This window comes from Haliaeetus albicilla, chromosome 20 (assembly GCF_947461875.1).
Source record: "Haliaeetus albicilla chromosome 20, bHalAlb1.1, whole genome shotgun sequence".
Lineage (NCBI taxonomy): Eukaryota > Metazoa > Chordata > Aves > Accipitriformes > Accipitridae > Haliaeetus > Haliaeetus albicilla.
In genome coordinates this window covers 24,339,601-24,357,793 of record NC_091502.1, presented here as the reverse complement: position 1 = coordinate 24,357,793, position 18,193 = coordinate 24,339,601, and the positions used below count along the sequence as shown (strand labels likewise).

The following is an 18,193-nucleotide window of genomic DNA, read 5'->3' as shown; positions in this document are numbered from 1 at the left end:
TACAATTTTTTAAAAACATGTAACTGATAACTATTAATGCAACTCTACACACCCAGTGACTTGAGCTTTCTTATTTGTAATTTGTTGAGAAAAACTTAGACATGAACTTTACAAGTATTTTTATTTCTCTACTCTTTGCATACAATTTTATTTTCTGAAAGTATTTTCATTACTCCATGCACACACACTTTAGAAGTTTAAAACCCAAGAACTTTTATGATCATAATTTATGATTACATTTTTTTCTGCTGGTCCAGCAGCATTAGTTGACACAGGATAAACAGCTGAGACACCAAATGAGTCTGTTCTAAACTAGACATTACTAAGATGCTATTTCTTTTACTGATCTATACAACATTTGAATGTCTGTGAATCTTTTCGATATTTAACTTGAATTCACCTAGCTGATATTTGTCTTTCAATCAAATGCCTCTATTCTCAGATGCACACACTGAGTTGGTAAAACACCAGTTTGATGAAAATGCTTGTGTCATTTCAGAATTAAATCATCGCTGCTGGTTTGCAGCCAGAAATTTAATACAAACTCCTTCAACAAATACATAAAAGTACCGGCCTGGTACCCAAAAAGAGACCTCCTTTCAATGCAGATAATTCATAAGCAACTCGAAACTAGCCCTGACTTTTTCTCTTTTATTCCGTTTGTATTATTTGCATTACATATTGAAGAAACCTAGCACATCTCCTCCTTGGTTTTTCTGAAAAATGATGCATTAAACTACCACATATTTTAAAAGGAACGAGATCAAAGGTCTTAACCCTGATAGGTGCCGAGCACTTGGCATGAACAAAATTAAGCACAAAGCACTTTATACACATGAGCAATTCTATCAAAGTCAACCCATACAATTAAACCTCAGCTTGTGTTTGTGTGACATGGAACTGAGCCAAGTATTCAAAATCTTGCTAGATCAACGCTTTTGTTCTGCATCTTTGTTTGTTTGTTTTTAATCAGATCTCTTTTTAATGGGTACATACTGATTGGAAACCTAGTTTAAAGAAGCACAGGTGATTGGTTTTGAATAATCAAAACCCCAGCCACCACAAAAATCTTTGCTAGAGTGTTAGTCTTCGAAGAAACAGAGAATGTTAAAAAATAAAAAATTGGAAAGTAATTTTGCACACCCTTGGTCAGCACTTACTGGGATTTGTGTTAGTACCTATAGAAACCTCACTACTTTTCTCAGATTCCAGCATTTCAGCTCTTGCATTTCTAGGATCTTGATGATGTATCGATGTGGTTATTTTCGCAAACTTCACGAAACATTGCAAATCCATACTCCGTTTATTTATTACCCTTTCAAGATGTTTTTCATGTATCATAACAATATTAATGACTGGATCTCTAGGCTGGCTTTTCGCTAGTTCCCTAGTAAGCGCTTAGAGGAATCATACACTATCCTCCTTGTTCTAAGGAGGAAAGTGGGAGTTTTGGAGAAGAAAACTGATGTCCATTTGCAGGCAGAAACTAGGGAGTGTGTGAAGTGCAGCCAGACCAGCCAGGGTGCGTGAACCACAGCAGGAGCAGAAGCCTATGGGACTGAGAAATAAACTCCGTATTGAAACCAAAGTAACTGTAAATAATATATGGATCATGTGCAGCAGTGTACACCTGGCCCAGAAATACCAGCTCAGGGAGGGGTGGTAGGAAGGCTAAAGAGTGGTGGAAAAATCTCTCCTTTCCCAGAACACTTATTTGGTGAGGAGAAGTGCACTAGTAAATGAGACTACCTCGTTTCAGTTGTCTCACAGATGCATTGAGCCTGCGTAACTTTAAATTAACTTCTTTTGTTCAGAATATAGAAAGAATTCTTGACGAGTTCTCTGAAGTGGGACATCAATAAGCATCATTTTTACAACACTCTTCTAATCCTACTTGTAACATACCAAAGATAATGAACATGAGATACAATTACTTTTGGGTTGTGGTGGTGTTTGGGTTTTTTAAAACAACAGTAGACTATCATCTCCTTTGTAAAATATCATCTCCATTCAGATGGGACCTGCATAACTTATTTCAGGAACTCATATAATAACCTAATTAACGTTTTGCATTTTTAAAAATTTCACATAAGGGAAGGCACAATACATAGCATCTTTCATGCATAATAGCCATTCTGCAGAAGGATTTGACCAAAAAACTGTGATGGAACATACACAAAAAAAAACCCCTAAATCTGAATGATATTCTCAAACTTTTACGAAACACTGAAAAGTAATATAGTAGCTCTCTAAAACCTTCATAGAATGCACTTAAGTGGTGAAGAAAACACCAGGACTCTGTGCACAGGGCTAATAAAAATTGTACAGCACTATTTTAAAAGAAAAACTGTTTCAAAAAAATCAAGTATAATTAAACCATGGTGCCATCTGCTAGATATTCAAAAATACAGACTTTTCATAGGAAGAAGCCATGAGTCAGAAAGAATGAGTCACTGTATATACAATTATAGGGCTTCTGGTGGAGTTTAGCCAATTTGTTAAGTCCTGCACTTTCCTGGAGGGCAGGCTCTTGTCTGGACCTCATACAATATACTTTTGAACACTGTTCTATCTACTCCAGCATTTCAGGGAACATCCCATACATCAGTCACACATTTCTAATAAATTTGAGAAAGACAGAAAATTGAAACGGAAGAGGAAAAAGTATGAACACATGGAAACCCCATCATCTGGTTAGAAAAGCTGTAATTTTCAAACACCTGCACAACCGCGGATTAAAGGCCTGGCTGTGGGTACCCATTAACACCTTTCCATATAACCATAACCCCGTTTTACCTCTACTTATTTTCCCTGCCAAAATGAATATGCTCACAGCTGAACACTCGCCTAAACAGAATCGAAATAAAGGAGGAAAAGAGAAAACGTAGATGACAGACAAAGCCCTGGGTCTAGAGGGAGGATAAGGGGAACTTGTTATTCGGAAAATGATTAAAAATAAAAAACCTTCGTTATCAGATCAGATCTGAAGTGCTGGACAAAGAGGGGAAGATCAGAACCACGATGTACGCAGAATGCCTGGTACTGAAGTGGACTGCAAAGCCCATGCTTCCTCTCCTCCTCCAGGTATAAGGGAAAAGCACACTGAACCCCTTGTGCTGTGGGGACTTAGGGGGAAGGGAACAAGAAATAACATTTTGGGATGCAAAGGCTGCTGGCAGCTTTCACGCTTCACGAACACAAACAGGTCTTCCCAGTTACGCTAGTAAAACCTTTTTCCATGCTAACTTGTTTTGGCAAATGGAAGAAAAAAAGTGACTCATAAGATATACATGGCAAATACTTCCGTTAACAGTTTGCTCTTTTTCACCTTTCTTCCTTGACCAAAATTATCTTTGCACACTGTGACTCCGCTGTCAAATAAAACCATGCTTAGCAGGTAGACAGCCGAGATCGATGGGGTAATTAATAATCTCCCACCTCCCCTTCTTTTCTGCTAAGGGAAGCTAGCTCACAGTAACCTATACAAAAATTACATGTATTTGCTACTGGCACCCTGCGCAAAGAATTTAATGGTAAGCAAAGACAAGCTAGCTTCCACCATGTTCAGCTCCCTCTACCGTCAGTGCTGGAGGGAACCATACTAGAGGTACGTGCAGAGGCAAGAGCATCCGCTCAGACACTGGTGAAGAGTTCCTATGTGGTCAATTTTCCTCTTAGCCCACCACACACTAACCATGCACTTAATTCCCTTCACAGACAAGCCCTTATGCACAAATTTGCTTAAAACCAGTTGGCTGCATCCCTTACGAAAGGCACAAGAGTACCCAATAGATAAGTGACCACATTTCTAACATCTTTAATATTCTCCATACTTGCACACAAAAATGGAGAAGTACCATGAGCAGTTTGAGGCAGCAAACACTTTGTCTTCTAGCTTAGTTTCAACCAAAGGTAAGAACCTCATCTGGTTCATTAAATAGCTAGCGAAACACCTGGGAAAAGAAAGGGGATAGGATCTCCTTCAGAAGCAGTGCTGGTTTATGGTAACATCAATATTCTTCTCTAGGAACCATCTAACTTGTTTCTTATCTCAACTCTTAGTATTAGGAAAATGGGATCTCTATAGGTGGGATGTGTTAAGAAGTTTATAGACCATAGAGAAAAATGATGGCCTTGGTACGAACTTGGCATGAGAAATAAATGAAAGGACAAAACCTCTAGTATGAACCAGGCAAGAAGTTGCAGTGAACCTCTGACAAATAACTGTGATAATAAGGAGCCCCATACTCATGCAGCAAGCTTAGCATAGAAAAAATTTGAAGCATTTGACCTCTATAGTGTTTCCCAACATGAAAAAGCAGTAGTTCCTGTTCCAAAGGACAATCTAAAGATCTTATTTTCTAGCTGAGTCACTTGATGAGTATTATCATCCTACCAAGTTGCATGCCCATAAAAAAAAAGCACGCAGGAAGGGGGGAAAAAACGTAACCGCTCTGCCTCCCGAGTGAATGAAAAGAGCAATCAAACATGCTGTAATTAAACCGAAGATCAAAACAGAAAGAACAAGTCACCAAGTAGCAGTTTTATATCCTGTTCCTAGAAAGATTTTTGGCAGGCATTAAAAACAAACAAACCACGCTCACATTTAAATGACATTGTTATCCTAGGAAAGTACTTTGAAATCTGGATACTCAGCAGCTAGATCATTTTCATACAAATATTGGAGTACCTTTGTATCCCTTATCTGTGCAAATACCTACTAGAAGACTCTCTGCTTGCCTGGATTATTCAGAGCACATGCCACTCTAATATTCAGCAAAGTTAAGATTTTTATCTTGCCGATAAACCCCTCCCAGCCATCCCCACGCAAGGATCCCAGCCCACCACCTCTTTCACTGCTGCCTCTGGATGAATTGTGACCAACGCGGATAGTGCTTTCAACTGGGACCAAAAAGCCCTTTCCACCCCCAGTTCTTCTAGTAAGAAGTTGTGTCACTAGCCTAATAGACCTTGCTACTGACTTCACTGCATTAGTCCCTGCTGCAACCAGGATGTGACCTTAAAATTCAGCTCTAATTTTACCTATGAGATTATTTTCAAATATTTAGAATTTATCATCTGTCAAAACTGCTATTGAGCACCCTTCCCTCCTCTTTTTTTTTTTTATTCTACCCTCTTCCATTGCCCGCAAATCAATCTGATTATGCTTGTGCTCTCTAATGCCCACGCCACCATCAGTCACCTTCTCACTATACCTGAAACTGAGATTAAAAAAGTATGTATTGTTGTCTGTTGAACTCTTGAAGCTGGAGTTAAAGACCATACTGACCTAAACAAAACCCCTGCACAGAAGTTCAGCTGTTTTTCAGCAGCCCTTTAGCAGTTATGAGATGGTTTAATTTTTCACCTAATAAGATGGTTTAATTTTTCACCTAAATGACAAGTCCTCTGTTTCATTCTCTGGCTATTAAGTTCCTAGCAATGTTGGTTTTTTTTAAGCTAATATATTAAGCAACAGCAGAAAGGTTAACAAAAGGAAGACTGATGTTAGAATAGAGCATAAAATTTAGGAAGAAAAGCATGCTGTACTGGGCAATGAAAAAGAAATGGAGGTAGAAAAAGAAGAAAGGAAAATTACTTTGAAAACAATGCAGGAAAAAATAGCACATGATCTATTTTAGAAACTGGAAATAGCCCAGGAAAGGAAAGACAGCAAATAAAAGCCCAGTTTACTGCCTCAAAAAATGTACTGAATAAAAAATGGGCTCCATTCCACAAACTCCGGACACATGAACAGCGAGTGAGAAAAATCAGGCTGTGGCAGCAATGTGCAAACAAGCAGACTGCACTGAAAAACAGGTACTGAAAACATCTGAAATTGTAACAGATTGTAATTGTTCACAGTTAAATCACTGGCAGTGACCACACCGTGCATTTCAACTATCTAAGAGCACTTGACTTGCTGATCCTTAGTGCATGTGTATGCAAGCACTTGACTCTGAAACTGCTGGGACCACAGCCTATAAAAGCAAAGACAGCAGCACAAGTATCTTTCATTCTGGCTAGTAAAAATCAGGAAATAAGATCTTCTAAAACAACTCTGGGATTCTTTTTTTTGTCTGCTGAGGCATCTCAGCCTCCAATATAATTGTCATAATTATCCAGGACTTTTAGACTATGAGCAGAAAAGCCTCATTTCCCTCCTTAGCACTGAACTGAGAGAGTTGGGGTTGTTCAGCCTGGAGAAGAGAAGACTCCAGGGAGACCTTATAACAGCCTTCAGGTACCTAAAGGGGGCCTACAGGAAAGATGGGGAAGGACTCTTTAACAGGGAGTGTAGCAATAGGACAAGGGGTAATAGCTTTAAACTGAAAGAGGATAGATTTAGATTAGACGTAAAGAGGAAATTCTTAACTATGAAGGTGGTAAGGCACTGGCACAGGTTGGCCAGGGAAGCTGTGGCTGCCCCATCCCTGGCAGTGTCCAAGGCCAGGTTGGATGGGGCTTTGAGCAACCTGGTCTAGCGGAAGGTGTCCCTGCCCATGGCAGGGGGGTTGGAACTAGATGATCTTCAAGGTCCCTTCCAACCCAAACCATTCTGTGATTCTATGATTCTTAAATAGAGTAGGTGTGACAAAGGTGAAAGGTAATCATGAAGATTACGCTTTAGTAGTGGATTCTGGAGTGCTTCACAGCTCCTCAGTGCAAGTATACACCCACACAGCTTCCCGATACACTGGGTAAGTCCACTTCGGAAAGATTTTAGTAGCTTTCAGTAGGTTTTTTTTTCCACTGGAAAAAGAGCTGGGCAGGGAAAAGCTACAGCGGATGGCATCAGCATGCCCAGTTCGGGCACTGGAAGCCAGCCTTTGGAACGTGTTGCGGAATACACTTACCCACACCGCACAGATCTAACAAGTAAGGTGCCCCATTTTGCCTGTGTTAGGCACCAAGGTGTCTTACAGAAAGCACAAGCAGAGTTGGGAGCCCTAGTAAAAAAAAGGGGGGTTGATCAGATGGGATTCTTCAGCTCTACAATAGGAAATGCTGAAGTGGCACAGTCAGAAACACAACTCCTCTCTGGAAAGATCAGTAGCAAAACGAAGATTTACATCCAGATCTCAGTCTGGACTGAGGCATCTGCTGGCCGTTACAGTAATGGAAGTTCACACTTACCGGAAAGGATGTAAGCAAAAGAAGTTGAGATGGCAATGTTTACCTTTTGATCTAACACTAAGTAGTTACACAGCCATTCAAGAAATGGTAAAATTTAATTCGTTCACTCTCAGAAGGTTCAAAATTATAACTCCCACTCCTAGGAATGCAGCCCAGCCACAAGGCAGGCAGCGAGAAATGCAAGATTCAAGGGCCCAAACAGAGGGGAAGAAACACGTGAGTCTAATTCCTGTGAAAAAGGAGCCTGGGCTTTAGTCCCTACTCCTAGCTCCCCAAATTTTTTAGGTATTTTGCCATTAAAAACTAGGAAAGGGCAGCAGCATAGCAGTAGGATTCATCTAAACAAATGTAGATATTTACATCTGAGCCAGTTCCATATAATCCATTTATAGCCCATGGAGAGAATAACACTTTCAGGAATACTCAGCTCATCCTAAAGTAAACATCTAAGCTCTGCTAAATACATTTGGTGAGACTCATTCTGTTGTAGAGTGTCTGGCAAGTTTTTCCAGCGAAAATTAATGTATGTAAGGTCTTGGGGGAAACTCTTGGGGATACAGGAGTGTTACCAGGTACGGGGGAGTACATCTCATTCTTAAACCATTCCCTAAGCTCTTACGCTCCCCATTAAGACACAGGATTGCCATTGCAGAACTGACCTTAGCTCATAAGGTTTATCCATGCACAGACATTCCTTGCAGACAAAATCAATTCCTTAAGCGTGTGAAAGAGCATATATCCCGTTATATTAAACTAAATTAAAGTATCCTCAGTGCAGTGAAATAAGTGAAAATCAAGATTAAACATACGAACATAGTTGCATACATCAGTAGTTAAGAATGCTTCAGCTTCATTTAGCTTTATTCATGTAACAAATGTAACAAGCTTCTTTTAATGTGTTCTGTTAGAGGATAAGTTGAATGCAAGTCCTTTTTTAGTTCATTATATGAAAACAAAGACAAATTTAAATGCTTTTTAATTCCTTACTTTGTTTAGTTACTAGAAACACCACTCTGGTGTGAATTTTGCTAAATGTCTCAGGTACTGTCCGAGAGTTTTCTTCAGCATTAATGGAAGAAGGATGTTGATTACAGTATAAAATCACTTTCTCCCACATCTCTCACTTGAATAAAAAGGCAATATTAAAAAATTCAGAGCAGATTGAATAAAAATCACTTTTCTAAAATAAGTTTTGTTACCAAGGTTAGAGGTTATAGTTCCTCAGTCTTCAGTGGGGAAAAAAAAACAAAATAGAAAGATTTATCCTTTTTCATATATCAGATGAGATCTACTACAAAGATATTTCTGCCCTTTTTTTGGGTTCAACTTTAAAAATAGCGTGTTTTTTCTCTAATCACTAGACATCCAACCTGCACTTCAAATAAGTCTTATTTATACTCTGGGATTCACCATTTCATCTTTCATTTACCAACAACTTTACTAAATGGTATCAACAGGTGAATGTTTCTTGGCAGTTTCTCTGTAACTGTCAAATATTACAGACACCTTTTCTGGAAAACCTAGTTTGGCAAACTTAGGTCTCCCAATTAAAAAAAAATATTGCAGTTTACTGGACCTTAAGGAAGTACAAGAACGTAACCATGCTACAAAGACATACATTTTATATTTTGCAAAACATTCAGCAGTGACTAATTTCTGTAGAAAAAGTACTACTCAGTAAGCATTCGGCATTTTACAAACAGCAGCATTATGCGAGCACGAGTTTTCTTTAAGGATCAACATAAGCAAACTTTGAAGGTGAAGCCAACACGAGTCATTCTGCAATGCAGAACAAACTTCCCTGTCAGTTGGAAGTAAGTAACTGCACTTTTGTTCTGCTCTACAGTAACATCAGTTCATTAATTTATCAGCAGTGCACAGGAAAATTTAAAATATTTTACAGAAATACCAGAGATCCAGAAAAAGATGCACCACATTTCAGAGACTTCGGCAAAACAGTCATGAGAGCAATGTTTCCAGCAGCTGATGAAGAATCCTGTGAAAGGTGGCAGTCACACAGCTGGATGAAAGTAATTCTACGGCTGAATTCATGATCACAAGCCTAAAATTTTACAAGTTTAATCCAATTAGCACAGAATTTGAGTCTTCTTTTAAACGGTTTCACAACTAGTAGCAACTTTTTCTCCATTATTTTTAAAGAAACCAAGGAAGCAAGTGAGAATAGAAATTTAAGAAGCACAACCATCCAAGACAATTGCCTGACAAAGTCCTAGTAGTAAATAAAAACACAGTGTGGTTATTGACCAACCTTCTTAAGCTTAGGTCTAAAATAAAGACTTATTTAGACTTAAAGAAAAAGGAAACCGCTTATGTCCTCTTGCAAGCTGACATTTGAATCTCATACAAAGTGAGGATTCACAGAAGTTTCATTCCTTGAAACACACAACTCTTAAGTATAAACTTCTATGAGCAAACTCATGTTTTGACCTGCTAACATTATTAAATTATCTACCCCCGTTAACATAATTCTTTTAATTGCAAGAAACGGTTATAACTTTGGGGCTGTTGCAGCTTCACAGGGGTAGCCAAGACTGTTAGCTTTGGGGTCGACATCATCTCCTGTATGTCTAGGCAGACTCAAAGACACAGACCAGTTTGCCAGACTGCCAGCGCCGTTACCTCTCTGTAACTCAGGCTCAGTTGCCGCCAGCCACCTTTTACACAACTTTTTAATGTGAGCTAGAAAGAAAGATGAGTGTAACAGCCTGAAGGGACGATGAGTTTCTAGCAACCATTTGCATATTACCATCACTTAAAACTCAAATTTGAGATACAAACCCTCCAACCTAAACAACCATGTGTAGATGCTATCAGGATAGGGGAAGAGCCTGGCAGCTCGAGATGCAGGCAGAAGGGAAAGTGCCGCCTGAATCTTCCCACCCAACCGGCTTCCCAAAAATGCAACAGTATCTGAAAAACATAAAACTTGTGACATCAGGAGATCCTTCCCCTCCTGTAGGGCACAAAACAGGTAGAAAGAAGGGAGAACAAACCTTGGCAGTAGAAACTGTGTGTTTGTGCGTAGCATTTGGAAGAGAAAACGACGAGTCACAGTGCATATAATCGAGCACTCGGTTTGACAGTGACCACCATCTGCTGTTTCAGAACACGGGTAATGAAAACTCACAGCACACATATGAAATTACCTGCCCCTAGGTTATCTTTAAATCCTCTTTTTAGTTAGAGCCTGGCTTACCTTAGAAGCAAGAAACTTCATGCTCTTACTTTTAAATATTTTCACTACAACTCAAATATTCATTAGTGCCTAAATCTTTTTGAGCTCTGGCTTCAGTAATAATTTGCAGCAATCACTTGTAATTACAGAACATGTGAAAGGCATTTAAATCTGAATTACTTTTAAATTTCATTCAATACACCATTTTTCTGGTTTTACAATATAAAAGGAATGCAAACCTCTAGGAGCCTTGCTTTGTATACTTTTAAAAATCTCCTCTGAAGTTAATAGTACCCTTTTTCCAGAAACTTTCATACAGTCCTCCTTAGTCTCTGATCTGTCTCCATTATCTTTCAAGATGGAGCTGCCACAGCTGAGCACTAAAATCAAGATGAAGGCAAACAAGCAACCGATAAAATCAGAGGTAGATACACATATCCAAAATAAAATATCCCCCAAGTTTTACATATGATTCTCAGCCCATTGTTCATGCTATCTGGTATTTTGTTAATTTTTAAACTCCAGCTCCATGTTAAAAGGGGTGATTTCCTCTGACCTATCGCAATACTACCTAGAATATTTTGTTGAGCTAACAGCTCATTTTAAATATTCTCGGATGTATTTGTCATGAACGTTTTCCCTTCTAATGCATACTTGCAACTCCGTTTCATTTGCAGTTTTGTTGCACCTTCAGAATACTATTTTATCCACAGCAGTATTTCCCCTTAGGCCAGGTTAACTATCTTTCACCTTGATCTTTTTTAAAACAACTCATCTCCTTCCTGCTTTCTGGGCAAATAAGATTAATTGCCCATGCCATTAAAAAAAATAAATTCAGAATTCTACTTTATTTATACCACAGTGACAAAAAAAAAACAAAACCAAAAACCTCTTTTTCTAACCACGTTCCTGTTGGTTCATCAGTTTAAGGTTTATGATGATGCTTTCCCTCTCAACCAATGACAATTTTGGATGCTGACTCACGGTCCAGTGGTTGACTTAGCTGGAATGGTTGAGTGATCCATTCCTCAATGTTCTCCAACCCTCTGCCAGGGAGGGTTATCAGAGATAAACAGAAAGCAAATCCACTCCTCAGCTAGTCCTAACTTAAAACCGACAGCATGAACACAGACCACTGGCAACATCAGTTTGCATTAACACATTGGGCTATAGACTGCAATAGCTCACCTGATTCCTCCTGCCACAAAGAATAATGTCAAAGAAAGGGCTGGGCATGAGAGTTACTATTTTGGTCATATCAGGTAAGGTTGCTGTGGAACACAAGTCAACCACTTTAATCAGTGACCTCCTTCAAAGACTCTGCATCTATATGTAAGTATCTGTCAAGCATGATCCATCTATCTATGCTTCAAAAGAACTATCCATGCTTTCAAAAGAAAACAGCGGAATATTTTTCTTTGGGGAATAACCAATACAACTATCAGAACTATGAAATTCCAATTTCATAAGGTTTATCAAAACCAGATGTAAAAGCTCCTTGCTTTTGATTCCCTAAATCTTTGTTAGACTCCTTAAAATGTGCTAGACACTGTTTTCCACTACTGTACTCTAATATGAGTTTGTATATTTTTACCAGCTGTATTTTTAAACTTTTTCAGAAAGCCAAATGAGTACCTAATCCTGGCACTCAGCATGTTTTCATATTATTAGCGTGTTCCAGTACATCATTTCCTAACATGTCAGTTTTATCGTATTTCATCTTTATTACCAGAAAGGCAGCATAACTAGACTAAAGATATCACAAATTAGCCTAATAATGACACCTTATGCAAAGAAGTTAAGTTCTCAGCAATATACTTATTTTAATCATTGTATTGTAGCTGATGATTTTAGACACCCATGTTTCCTAGATTTTTTTCTTTTTATGCAAGACACTTCTCTGTCCACACGCTCTCCAAATCCACCTTGGCTTTTTTAGCTTCCTTCTTTCTACTGTCAGCTATGAGTACGTTCTCCTCCTAGACTTCACCAGGGTTAGATTTCCACCTTTCAAACAATTTCTACTTGGCATAAAAACTGGGACATTTAGCCCTTACGCTTATCTTCACCATCCTACTCCCGTTTGTCAGACGAACACACATTCAGAAACCTCTACTAGCTTTGCAAGCATGCTCCACCTATGACATAGCATTTTTATTCCTTGACTTACGACTAGTCCTTCTGGTCTCCCTTCTTATAAACGTTAGGTCTTCCAAACGCTCCGTTGTTATCTTATCAATTTTTCTTACCTGCTGTTAACCTTTCTTAACCTTCATACAGATTGCTGAAGTGTTATTTAGGCAGTCAGCTAGCACTGTCTGTTACAGAATTTGTCTAAGCTTAAATATACATTTCAAGGGATAGTTTTGCCACTTACTGGAAGTATCTTTTGCAAAGCAGGGCATTCACATGGCCACTTTAGGTCAGCTTAAGCTAGTTCCCTTTCAACTACCACCTCCAAGCAATACTGGCTTTTTTTTTTTTTTTGAGCATTTTTTTGTTGTTGTCACATCCTGCCATGCAGCTCTCCACCTTGGATGCTTTCTTGCAACATACTGTTGATAACTACAAGAACACCATACCACAGGTTCTGGGATCAAACTAAAATTTCCACACTTCTATCATCTACTAATTAATATGGCTTTTGTGAACTATCACAGTTTGTTCTCAGGAGGAAACCATTATAATCCTGGTAGTCATTAATACTGAAAGGCAGTGAACGTGCCCTTGCACTTGTGCTACTAGAGAGCTGAAGATGAGTTGGAAAATAGCCAAGGCAGTACCTGAGGGACACTGAGTGGAGTAGGAAATCAAATGATTACTTGCACACAAACTTTAACAACCAACTTCACTCAGCACACTACTGGGTTCAGGACTTTGCCAACCAGAACTGACTGTTAGGACAGAAAAATGGTACAGCCTAAGACAACCAAAAGCAGAGCTTCATGCTGATAAACACCATTTTCTTGGAAAAGGGGATTTGCAAGGCTGGGACTGGTGAGGTATGACTTGCTTGTTATATATTCTTCAAATATCAATCACGCCTGTGAGTTCAAGGGTAAGCAGCGCTTTTCTCCAAGGTACTACAAGATCTAAATGATCATAATGGAAAGAAATCAAATATTAAAGCACAGCTGCTGAAACACAGGAATCTTTAGAAATAGACCCTTCCCTCACTTTGAGAAATTGTTTGTTTTCCCCAGACCATTACAAACATCAACAGGGTCACAATTTCTACTGTAGTTCTGAGAAATTCTCTGCTGCTCAAGCTTTAAGAGCTTTGTTTGGCTCTTGGGGAAGAGAAATAACAGTATCAGGCTGACAGCAAACTGCATATACAAGAGACTGACAAATGCTAGAGGCTACTAAGAAATACTTGTTAATGCTAAAATGTTTGTCGAGGTTTGTAGACCAACTGAAGCAAAGAAGAGTTCATTGATTTGGGGAGAGGAGAAAGGGTAATGAAATAGGATGGACAGATCATCTTAGTGTTACAAACAGCCACAGACCTTGCTACTCCACAACTGCAACAAACTATGCTTACTGCAAGGCTGGAGGAAACAAAAAAAAATATACACACCTTTTGTAAATGTTTTATTATTTCTCAATGATTTTAACATTTGGAACCAACCAGACAATTTTATTGAAGCCCACAGCCAAAGCCATTGATGCATTATTCTGCCCCAGCACTGGTGCCAAAGCAGGGAACGAGGGGAGAGCCTGCAGCAGAAGGGGAGCGTGCTCCACACTGCTGCAGCCTGGGCAGGCAGCCTGGCAGCTTCCCTGCCATGGGATGGGCCATCTCTGCAGTGCACCGTGCAGTCCCGGTGCAGACTGTCTGCATCAGGAGATACTCCTGGAATGCAACTTCAGCGCTCTCGCCAGCCATACAGCTGCATTTCCTCCCAGAGGAGCACAACACAGGTCGCCCTATGAGGACACCAGAGGACACTTGTCCCAGCTATGGTAGATAAACATGAAGTCCTGAGTATCTCCATCAACTCCAACTGCCATTAACCTAGAGGAACGCAGCTGTACTGCTAAGAAACATTATACAGCCCAGAGAGAGATCTTGATGTTAAAATGGATACTTTCAAAGAACTGCAAGACAACTGGCTTTGAGGCAGCAGTGAGTACATAGCCACAATATTACAATATTCTTCAGCAGCATATTTATTCATAATTTTCCCATCATCTGCCCCTTCCTGCCAGTTCAGTCCTTCGGTAGCTCCTGTCCTGTCCTTCATCCCACACGAAGGAAGTCTTTCTGCCATTGTCTTCTTCCTCTAGTAGGATAATATTACCAAGTCACTAAGTAGGTTCTCCCCCCCCTCAAATCTACCAGGTTTCTGCCTGAGGGATGCAGTCTATCAGCTACTGAAGAGCACAGAAACACCACAAATAGTTATTCTGTTTTACTCTTCATATCAACAATACTATGAGTTTTCCAGAAGTTCCCATGAGCTTCTCAGTTTAATACAGGCCATAAACAAGCTAATCTAAATGTCAGCTTTGGGATGGGCTCAGAAGTGTGTGTACCAGGAACCGACCTGCACACCAATAGCTGTGGGCTATGTGGGCACCAATAACTGCACACATCTATCCACTAACTGTTCTTACATGAGACAACACTAGCTTGAAATAATCCCAAACAGGAGAAAAAAAGCTGCATCCACAGTTGGTGTAGGAAGCCCCTGAGCTACAAACATGGATGCAGGGAGACTATTCTGAGAAACCCTTACAGCTTCTGCAGACCTCTGAAGTTGGCCAGGGCCAAGGACAAGATACAGTGCTGATAGATTGCTGGACAAAACATAACTTCCAGCTTACATGTGATGGTGTCATACACAAATCACTTTGATGTTTGTAAAGTTCTCTGATACAAATATACCACAATACAGCTTCTTTCAGTAAACATCATCTCACACTGGCCAGAAAATTTTCCACCAGCAATCACAGATCTTACAGACCTGTCCTGAAATAAGCCTTAAGACCATGACTTGAAAGTATTGTCAAAAGTTTTTCCTCCTATTCTGTACATCCAAAGTGTGCTGGAATTCAACAAAGCCACCTACCAAAAGTGTACCACCCTTCCTTGATGGAGGCACATGGTCCAAGAGAACCTCAATAATCCCTAGGAGGGCTGAACTTTGGCAGGGGGCCTTGGATGTCCTGCCACAGCTCATTTGTGCCTGGAGAGCAGCATCCCGAATTCTTTTTTCCCATTCCACGTGGCATTCTGTCATCTCTTTCAGATGGGCAGTGTTACTGGAAAGAGACCAAATGGCTTGTCTCCCCAGAAGTCCAGTGTTTTCCTGTCTTCTACGTAGAATCAGAAGATGATGTGGAGTCTAGTTAAAATTGGCATTGCCAGCCTAAATACGAGAGCACGCTCAGGTGAGCTGACATGCCAGCTCAATACACATAAAGATACAGAATCTCACCATGGAAAAAATAACAAAATAGGAATAGTTAAAACAAAGATATGCATCCATACTCTATTATGAGATAATTAATTCCAAGGTAAACTTAATTCATTTCTTAAATGAACAACTGGAAAGCACATGTGGATAAGGCATGCTGACCTTAAAGCCATATTAATCTAAAGTGACTGAAGTGTAGACAAGAGGAGTTTATTCTGCATTAGAGACTTATTTGCCATGAAGTTGGTACAAGAATGATTACCCCTGCTACTTACTTTCTCAGAATTTAACCCTGTTATGCTGTTTGAGAATTTCAGCTCCAAGTCACTGGAGTCTACATTCAACAAATCAGTTAATTTGATGGTTAGAAACATTAGAGGTGTAGAACTTCCATCATACTCAAAAATGAAACAAGCACAGAAGTAATACACCACATTCTAAAGTTTACTAGATACACTTTTATTCTCCAACAGTTTATTGCTAAGTTAAAAATACTGCATTTTACTAACAGATGGTGGATTAATGGCTTTGACATAAATGTTTTGGTTCAGTCCCTACGTGCAGCAAGAAAGCAATGATCTACTTCTATTCCACATATACACAATAAGTTCAGCCTGCATTCAGGTGATAACTACTTGACTGATTCAGAACAGCAGTTAAATTTCTTACTCATAAAGGAAAGGGTGTGAAAGATACAAACACTCAGACCTGCAGAGCAGATGAAAAGCATTACCTCTGACTAGCTGATACAGCTTTATGGCAGAAGCAAGCTTGTAATATCGATATAGCCACACACTTAATATGTTTAATGAAGGAGATTCAGCAATAGTGTGTGAATAAACTCCACCCATCCAGCATTACAGACACTACCAACAGTAGACATCAGAACTTGTTTGTTTACATAAGAGGACACCACATGAATGAATCTTTCTGCATTGAAATGAGTTAATAAATCTCAAGTACAGTATCAACTATTAAATTTTAAGTGAAATAATGTTTGACAGTACTTCCATATCAGATTTATCGCCTACTTTTAATACTGACCAGTCTACTGTGGATATTACATGTTACTGCAACATATCATGACTTTACCTAAGAGTCACGTCAAAACCCATAACTTCTGATCAATAGTACACAAACATGCTTAATATCAAACATTAAATACAAGAAAAATCAATCACATTAACAGAACACTGTTTCACTACCATCTTCATTAGGAACACACCTAATCTTGAGCTTAGAAGTCTGTCAAACTCCTTATCATTACATATGGTTGGCTTTTGCTTGCTATATTAAACAGCTACAAAACTTCAGTTATGTTTCTCCCATACAGATATTCAGCAGCAGTTTAAGTCAACATTAATAGTTAATTTCTTCAGAGAATGGTAAGAGCCCTTAAACTTAATGCTGTAAAGCTTTCCAGAGGCATTGCAATGACAATAAAAAAACCTGACATAACCCACTGAAACAAATGACTTCAGCATCCAAATTCATTTGAAAAGGGAAAAGATGTTAGGTGCCTAGAAGATACAGAAAAAATACAGCAGCTTGTAAAATATAACTTACTGCTTTGAAGCATGGTAGCTCCAAAGACTTTTTTTTCCAGTTCTACAAGGTAGTATCGGGTATTAAAAGAAAGAGAAGAAAGAAATTAAAATAGAGATTAGAAAATATAAGAAAGTTAAAGAAACTATAAATGGCTTGCACAGATTTTCACAAGCTACCTGTCATTAACCTCAGTTCTCATTATAAGAACAGAAAAGGGGAAGGGGAGAAAAGATTTACAAAAACGGACCTACTACCAGGCATGTGCATCTCATCACATCTTTCTTTACACCACTTAAACCCAAGCCAACATGTGAAGAGTGTTTTTACTATCAAACTCCAAACAAACACAGCACATTCATGCTGCAATTAAGCAACAAACTTCTAGGCTAGGTCAGTCTGTCAGGGTGATTGTCAAGAGTCAAAGGAGATAAAGAAGTTTGAGCTGTGGTGAGGATACAGAAGAGTGCCTCAAGACTAGAAATCCACACACCAAAACACACTTGCTGTTTTCAAGACCGCCTTTAGCATGATCATTACCAGCAAGATCCCGATGCAAGTTCACTATTTTGCTGAAAGAATATGAAAAGCATGCATACTCGTTACCATTTCAATCAAGAACAAATCAAACCCCATACTGCTAAGAAAAGCCTGCAAAAATTGATGAGCTATCACAGCCTAAAACACTTCGGAAGATGCCATTCACCTCCGGGAGAGGTTCCCCCATTCACACACTAGGGAACCTGGCAAACCAGCAAGCATTTTGCGTAGTCATGTGTAAAATTAGATCTCTGTTGTGCAAGCTAACATTCTACTAATATTTTCATTCACAAGAGACCAAGTGCTTAATTAACATTTATACCGATTCTCAAGCTATTTACTGACACAAAGG

The 18,193-nt window shown here is 39.2% G+C and overlaps 1 protein-coding gene across 1 annotated transcript in view; it reads right to left on the bottom strand.

Annotated features, from left to right (window-relative positions):
* The window catches only part of RSF1 (remodeling and spacing factor 1), a 65,189-nt gene that overhangs the window by 42,522 nt on the left and 4,474 nt on the right, over nt 1-18,193 (bottom strand). The window lies entirely within an intron of this gene.